The sequence below is a fragment of the Oxyura jamaicensis genome, chromosome 9, assembly GCF_011077185.1.
Source record: "Oxyura jamaicensis isolate SHBP4307 breed ruddy duck chromosome 9, BPBGC_Ojam_1.0, whole genome shotgun sequence".
Lineage (NCBI taxonomy): Eukaryota > Metazoa > Chordata > Aves > Anseriformes > Anatidae > Oxyura > Oxyura jamaicensis.
In genome coordinates, this window is record NC_048901.1 from 24931709 (window position 1) to 24940516 (window position 8808).

An 8808-nucleotide genomic window follows, 5' to 3' on the forward strand; every position below is an offset into this window, starting at 1 on the left:
TCCAGAAACCGCAAAGGCTCCTGAGACAATCCCTCTGGGATTAAAAGTACAGGGTGGAAATAAAGTGCCTTTTTTTTTTTTTTTTTTTTTTTTTTTTACTTGCCATCTTCTCTACTCAATGAAAAAAAAGGCACTTTATTTTTGGTTTTGTTCAGCAGTTTTTTTCCTATACACTCATAAAATAGGGAAGATGAAAAATTTTTCATCTGTCAAGGCAGAAGGAAACCTGCAGTGTATTAAATATGGGGCTAGACGAATATGTTCCTATAGGAAAGTGACGAGTTTAAAAACAATTCCTCCCAGGACAAAGTAACACCCATTTGCTTCCATCTGCACAAAGACTGACACATCTCACGGCGGGTCCTGACTGTACGTGTCACCCTGCTACCTCCTCCTTCAGTGTTTCCCTCATGGAAGTTTGGCCATCACTCCAGGCATGATCTTAACCTTTCCAGCTACAAGGAGAGGCAGAATCAATTTTTATTCCTTACACAAAAATGAAATGCCAGTGGTTTTCTAGATCATTTGTCTAAATAATAAATATTAATGAACTGATTTAGGCCTACAAAGATAAAACCTCTGCAATGCAATTAGCCAAGGCAATTACGAGAACAATAACACACAACAAAATGCAAAGCCCTTTTTATCAATCAGTGCCGGTGTCCTTTCATCAGTGCAGTCAACAGTGATTCATAACGTGAACCAAAGAGCTACTGTCACTAATTAAGGTGAGACATCCTAACAGAAAAGTGTGGAACAGATCTGAAAACAGGAAACCTGAAAAACACCATAAATTTCAAACTGAACACGCACACATCTAATTCAAAAAACCAAGTCCAAGTGGACTCTAATGAAAGTGCATGGATAGACAGAAACAGGGGAAAAGCTGCAGCACAGACAGTTTTACCTCGAGCAGGATAGCTGGGGTCAGCTTGCTGCAAAGGGATGAGCTCCGGGGGAAGGAGCAGCTTTTGCAATTACCACTTTGTCATGCTCTTCATTAAATAATTCAAGAATGTATAACACCATTTGCTTATTTTAAGATTAAATTGTGAAATAAATCCTCTGAGGCCAAAGCAATATTGCAGCACCATCAATGTACCCCCCTAGTTCCCTTTATAACTCCAGGGCATCAGATCTCATTACAAACAGCCACGTATTTTTAAATGCCCCATCAAAGCTATTGTTTTATGAACTCTGACTGATGGCTCCACGGTAATAAGTGATGTGCTCCAAAGAATCCTTCGTCAGCATAAAGGAGACAGGATGACACATCGTCCGACCGCCTGGGTGAAGCCGGGCACCGGACATCCTGAGGCAGGCTGGGGAATTCCCCTCACGGTGGAACAAACGGCACCGTTATGGAAAGGCAGATGTGCTGCTGAACGGCTCAGGGACCCGCAAGGAGACGTGCAAACCTCAGGGCGTGCTGTGGCCGGGCACAGCAGGACTGCAGGAGCCAGCCGGCGGTGGGCTGGCACACGGCCGTGCCCCGAGCACCCGCGATGCTTCCGCAGCATTCGGCCCTGGTGGAAGTCACACCGGGTGCCGCCCTGGGTTGGGTCCGTCAGCTTTCCCAAGGCTCCTCTGAGAGGGACGGGCACTCGGCGAAGACTGAAATTTCTTTCTGTGCTATGCCAGTTAAAACAAATACACCATAGCATACACAGGCATCGCGGACTTAGTAATCGAGCAAGTGTTGACTCTCCCTGTGGAAAGGAGAGGAAGAGCTATCAGGGCCTGACGAGGGGGCTCCTGTCCTCGCAGCCCACAGACGTCCCACAGTGCCGGGCAGGGCAGGTCCAGCCCCTGGCAGGGGATCCCCGAGGTGCCTGCACCCCTCCGCCTCCAGGAGGCCGGCAGCACGGCCCCGCTGCTCCCACCCGCACAGCACTCTTCTGCCCGCGTGTACCACACAGTGCTCAAGCTCCAAAATGTGTGAGCTTGCTGTCACAAGATATGGGCAAACATGCAAACAGGGGAAGGGTGATCTGTCTTTATGGACAAGGATAGTACAGAACAACTTTTCCAACCATAAAGATCGTATGATTCCATGATAACTTACCCCAAAGTACCCTGCCCTTAGATACTATTAACAACAGAACGGCTCACAACATCAGTCATTAGGTTACGTGGTGCCTAATACCATTTATCTGAAATCCCATAATTAAACAGGTATGGCAACAGATAATGTAAAACATTAGCTACATGACTAACTACAGAAAAGCAAATGCGCTGCTCTTGCTATGAAAGTGCATAGTCTGTCTTCACCATAGCGAATACGGGCCAAGCAACGGGAAGTTTGGATCGTGTGGGTTTGTTTTTCTGAGAGAAACCGGGGAGCATGAGGCCAGCAGAAGTGTTCCTCGTGTGCTCCCTCTGCCAGCAAACACCACGTGCTCTCTCCCAGGGGACTAATGATCCCGAGACCACACAAACAAAGCTGAAAAGCAGATGTAGCTCTTTGTGCCCCACAGAAGTGCAGAACAATGAGAAAGTGGAGCATGCAGACACAGGCTGCCACTCGGATCTTTGTAACTTGGCGGGGCATTGTTCTCTAATTTCCAGAAGCGCGATAAATCAGTGACAGAGCTGCCTCTCCAAGTGCTGTGCTGGAGGTGGCGATTTGACAAGAACAAGATGAGTGAGAACATGGAAGTATAACGGGGCCCTGTGGCAGAAAAGGTGCAATGGCCATATGGCCACAGACACTGAAAAAGGGCAAGGAGACAATTCCTTCAGACTGGGAAAGGGAAGGGAAAAAGAAAAAAAGTATTTGTCATCAAATTAACACTAATCCCGAGACCCAAACTGCCAGCAAAACATTTTGCAATGACTCCTCAGTGGGCGTGAATGGGGAATAAGCGATGGGGTTTGCAGACTGCAGAAACATGGTCAGACTCTGGCCCAGGGCGTAGTAACAGAAAGTCTCCTCACAGCTGTACAGCAGTCTGTGTGAAATATCAGTGACTGCAGATGACGGAACTGGGTTAAAATGAATAAACAAACGGGCCCATACAGGGCTGCGATGGATCGTTTAATACGAGAGGGCTGCTGGGAGGAGATTTAAGCTGAACATCATGACGAAATGCATTGCCAACAGCCCTACTCCCGGACTTTTTATTACGGTGCATTTGGACAGAACATCAGGTTTCCAGTTTGCTGAATGACACACAAGGCTTTATTGTAGAACTGTCTTGAATAGTGATTGCTCTCATGTTGGTTATAAGGAAAAGCTGAAAAGAGCAGTAAGAGAAGCACACGGAATTGCCAAAATGGACATCTGACTTTTAATTTCTCCCCCTCTAACAATACGTACCTAACAACACAGATCCTGCAAGTCGATAATTTTAATGGAGAAACAATCAACTACAGGTTAATGCACTGAGTTCCACCTGGGTCCAGTGAAATCAAAGACAATTCCCACTGCCTTCAGCAGACAGGATCATGCTCTGATGGCCTGGTCCAAAGACAACAAAAGCCAGCAGAAGATGCTCATTAATTTCGGCAGGCATTGGATTGGGTCTGGATCTCAACCAGTTGCCACCTCATGTACAGGAATTTTGACATCAAAGTGACAATAAAATATCTTTTTTCCCCTCACATCATCAGGGGAAATTCATGGCATAACTGATGAGAGGGCAAGATTTAGTCAGAAAATCCTTGCAGCTTGGAAACAAGATCTCTAAAAAGGACCATCCGCAAGCAAAGTGCTTGGAAAGAAACTTAACAGTAACCATATGCTGAAGAAAAAGGCGATGCTGACTCATAGAGGAAGCTGCACTAAGGACTCATGCTTCACTGCAACAGGCAGTCAGCACCTAAAAATGCATCTTCTAAGCAAAGGAAAGTCTTTGCTGTCACCTGGTTTGTTGGAGAAAGAAGTGTATAATTAATACCTGAACCAGAGGCCTACGTACGGTATTAGAGGTACTACAATGGGAAGATTGAAAAGTTGGTGAATGATCAGAAAAACGAAGCTTCGTCTGAGTACCTAACTTCTTCTTGCATCTTAAAGCTTATTTGATCAAGCAATAATTTGACCTACAAATATAAATCTAATTTCTCCTACAGCTTTGCATAAAAGTCGTGTTCTTTGTCATACACTACATCATACCGCCTCTGTGTCTGATTTAATCACAAAGGCCAGAGGTTTGCATCTTGGCAGTACTGTTCTGTTTGCACCTCTCCAGGTCGCTGGTATTCAGATGACTGGGGCAGCAAATCAGGGCAATCTTAAAAGGAAGCAGTACAGAAAACACCTGTAACCAACATTATTCGGCGATACCTACACACAAATGATTATGCTGTAACCTCTCTGCTGCTCTTCAATTGCTATGCAGTTAAACGTTTCGTCACGGCATCGTCAAGCAGGGGATAGGGTTGGGAGAGGTAAATCCCTGCACTACTGTTCCCAATCTCATCTTGTGCAATTTGTACTCTAAAGGTGTGCAAGCAGATCTACCACACTTCAAAGCCCATGCTCTGGTCCATGCTCATCTCTCCACGAAGTGGCAAGCTCCTTGCTTTGTTCCCATCGGGAAGCGATGACAAAGCCGTCAGAGAAAGAGGTGACGAAACTCGCTGAAGCTACGCTGCACACCATGAGTACAGGCTGCAGCGAAGAGCCAGCAGCTAATGAGGAAGTTCATTAGAAGGAGGAACTGGATCTGATTAATTTCTTTGTAACACTGATTGACTTGGACAGCACATTTCACTAACATTTATGCTGCAGAGAAACCTCATTATGATTTCACTGAGTGACAGGATAAATTGACGCAAAACATACAAACTCACAACCGGGTTTTGAAAGGGCAAATTAGGCGGTTCTTTCTAATTGCTTGGGAACTCCTTTGCAGGGTTACTTGGGCAGTTCAGTATACATACAACCGATATGAACACCCGGAACAGCATCCCCAAGCCCTAGTCGAGGGCACTCCTGCACCCCACGAGTTTCTGCTGCCGTTGCCTGCCTGCACAAACGAGCTGGATGCGGAGCTGAAATGTGGTCCAAACTCCTTTTTGAATCTCATTATGTCTTCTCCTTCCTGCACACTGCTCAAGAACACTAGAAAAGTTTAAGCCTTCTTTTTTGGATATTTTTTACCTGGAAAAATGACTTTATCAGACAAAGTTATTTAGAAGAGATCTTTGTAGATCAAACTGAAATTCTATACAAATCTGTCTTTACCCTTGCAGCTGACCTATCATTATTGTGGACTGCTGGTGTTTAATATGCAAGCTTCCCAATTCGTCTTTGAAAAGTTATCAGAGGAATATAATGCCACAGAATGCATAATGACTTATTTAGTCCCTCAAGTCCTTCACGTATGTGAAGCAAAGAAAAATGAAACAGAAGATTCCACACGGCACTAAATCAAATGCAAATTGATTTTATAGCATGCTTACAGCTAGATTAAAAAAAGAAGGTGGTGGAATTTGACTGTATTCAAATTCTCTATCATTTCCTAAGATGTTTGTAAGCCTGTGTTTAAACACTGCCAAGCTCTGCTGTCTTATAAGAGCTCCCATTGCTTTATGCAGCACCCGTTTAAGAATAGCATCAGCTTTGCAACCAACAGAAGTTGGGTTTTCATGCTTTAACGTCATTGAAAGGAAGCATTTCAGAGAGCTGCTCTGAAACCAAAACAAAAGATTATTGCATTGCAGTCACTTACTCCAGGCTGTTTACCATTGTGTTCCTGCTACCTGCCAACAAAGCCGACTCTGCTCAGAAAAGCGTCGTGTGTTAATTTGTGTGTAATGACATCAGGAAATAAAGAGGAGATTATCCCTTTGTCTTAGAGCTGATCTGCAGGAACACAAGTACTGTGGGAGAGTTCGGCCTTCTGCTTTTCAGTGCTTCTTTGGCAGGCAGCACACGCGGATTATTGGACAGCTATATAGAGGTGACTCTCAAAGAATATACCAAATTGTGATTTATACTTCTTGTTAGAAGAGTCTGGAAAAAAAACTAAAAATAGCAATAGGTTTCCCCCCCCCCCCCCCCCCCCCCACTTATTATTTTCTTCACAAGTACTGGGAATTTAGTCCAGATCTCTCGTCTTTCTTGGAAAATGTGTTTCATGCATACGTCATAGCTATTTACTGCAGAATGTCATGGCTGAAAGACGGTAAAAACACCGACATTTTAACAGAGATGCGCTCTCTCTGACTCACTGTCACAGGCTGGAATTACTTCAGTGGTAAAAAAGCTTTCATTTAAAATCAGGGAACTTGAATAATTCTCTTATTGCTTCTACAAGTGGTAAAAATGTCAAAGAGAACATAGCGGATGGTAGATTCCAATGACATGCTATTTACAATAACACAAAATTCTGAGGTACATGAAGCCTCTCTGAGCAGAAAGAGAAAAAAAAAAAGGAATAAGGGTGTAGACGGCTACTTTTCAAAGGGACTGCTGTTTTTAAAGGCTTCAGCTAAGACCCAAAGCACAGATGTTAAGAGGGCTTGACCTAACGTATAACAGCAATTAGTTGTTTTTGAAAATACACTCCAATATTTAAAGTGGTTTGATTCTAGAATGAATGTGTGATTCTTATTAATGTTTCTATAATAATAAATTAAATTTAGGAGTTAGACCATGGCTGGAAAAGAGGATTTTCTGCACCAAGGCTGAGGTGAGCAGCTCAGCTCCTTCCTGCTCCCCACATCTGTCTGGAAGTCTGCTCTTCTAGAACGTGGAAAAGCACATTACGCAGGTTCACCAGATGATTGCTGACTTCTGAACAGTGACCGTTTTCCCTAACCCACAGATTCTCCTCCAAAGACTTTTTTTCCCCAGCAGATGTTGAACAGATGCATTTTATTATAAACAGATGGGGGAGATTTTTCAATTACCAATTATTCAAAGTGACAAAAAAGCCTGTTGCACAACTTACAGACGATACTGAAATAACATTTATGTGCATTGAAAAAGAACATTAAAATAATATTATTAATCTGGATTACACGGTCCTTATCACTCTGTGTATCACGAGGTTTGGAGTTGTGCCTACTCACTGCATCCCGGCTGCCCTGCAGCCCTGCGGCTGCCCCACTGCGGCGTCAGCCCCGAAGGAAGATTCCTGGTGGCTTTCACAGCGTCTTGGCAGCACTGGGAAGTCAGAGAGCTCCAGCTGAGAAGCAGCATTACTATGCACCAGAGCAGTGCACACTGACTAATGCTGCAGCTGCCCGTCTCACACCCCAACATCCAACACTAGAGTTCTGAGGAGAACATGACCCTGGCTTGAAGGCATAAGACATGAAGACATATATCACTATTTCTCTTTTATGGCAAACAATGTAAAGAAAGAGGCAGCACATCATATTTGTCATATGGCCCTCAAATAGGCTCGAGGTGCAGATGCAAGGAAGCACCCACCACTCTCATCGATGAAGCAGTTTTCTTGCAGGAGAGCCTTTGAAACAGTGCAGCCAATACAGGCACCTATTTCCAGCACGGCTGCCTTAGTAAGGAACATGACTTACATCAGAAAAGTTTAATTTATTTTAAAAAGCACTGGCTTGAGTCTGAAGAAGAGAAGGACACACAGGAGAAAAGGCCACAAAACTATTAGAAAAGAGGGAACTCCTGATCTCTTGGCAAGCACACCTCATCTGCTCTAAGAATAGTGAGGGAAACCAGAATTACCAAGTGAGAAAACTTCAAGCCGTCATTTTCTTTTCCTTAAACATTGTATCTTTTGAACATCTTATGGTCACGTGAATATAATATTAAATGAAGCCTTTGTTTGCTCATTAGCCGTGGTGATGGCATGGAGACAGAAAACTGAAGGCAAGAACAGCCTGCTGAGGTCCTGAGTCTAACTGCAGGTGCTGCTACTGCTTCCCTACAGCAATTCGACGGCAGCTCAAGCGAGATGGGAGCGGAACAGGACAGAAGAAACACAGCAACGCCCTGTGGCAGCACCCCACTTTCACGTACATCAGCAGGAGAGTGAAAGGCAGACGGGCAGAGCAGAGGGGAGCTGCTGGCAGAGCACTTACCCGCCCGACGAGCTGCGGGCAGCTGAGAACATCCTCCGGGCTGGGAAGCTGTTCAAGAGGGAAGTTTCCATTCGGCACTCTTTTTAAACAGATGTTCTATGCCATGATTTTTTTTCTGGCTGTGATGGTACTTAAATGTTAACTACACCGTCCCCACATAGCTCAGTGATTTTCTAAAGCTTCTCGTACAGTGCTGCCATTTTCTATTTCCTCCAAAGAAAATCTTCCGTCTTATACAATGACTCCCCCAACCCCGATAACAACTGGAGAGGGATAGCAAAATGAAGCTTGTTCAGAAGCTAAACCAATAACAGGGAGTTAACTTTACTTTTAGTTCACCATTATTGTCTCTGTGACTGTCTGGGGGTACTCTGAAGAAGAAGGTGATGCGTTTTCCTGCAGTCTCATTACAAATGCTCCCGATAACGTAAGTCAAATATTTTAGTACTGCTGAAGCCCTGTAAGGCTTTTACAGTGTGCGCTCCCTCTCCCAGTCACCACTGGGAGCAAATGCATAAAAAGCAAAGGAAAATCACCAAAAGGGACTAATCTTTTGGCTTCCAATCATCAATGCCTCCGGCAACTGTAATTGCCTGATTTTCAGCAGATTTCTTTTTCAAATATTAAAACAAGAACAGATTTTCCTCCTAATTCCTGTTTGATTGCAGAGGGAATTTGTGTGAAAGGATATTCCTGGATATTCAAATGAGCTGTTAGAAACGATGTCTCGTGAAGTGTTTAGAAAACATATAAACAACATGCATTCTTTGGGATTCTTTGTCAGGGCAGATGCAA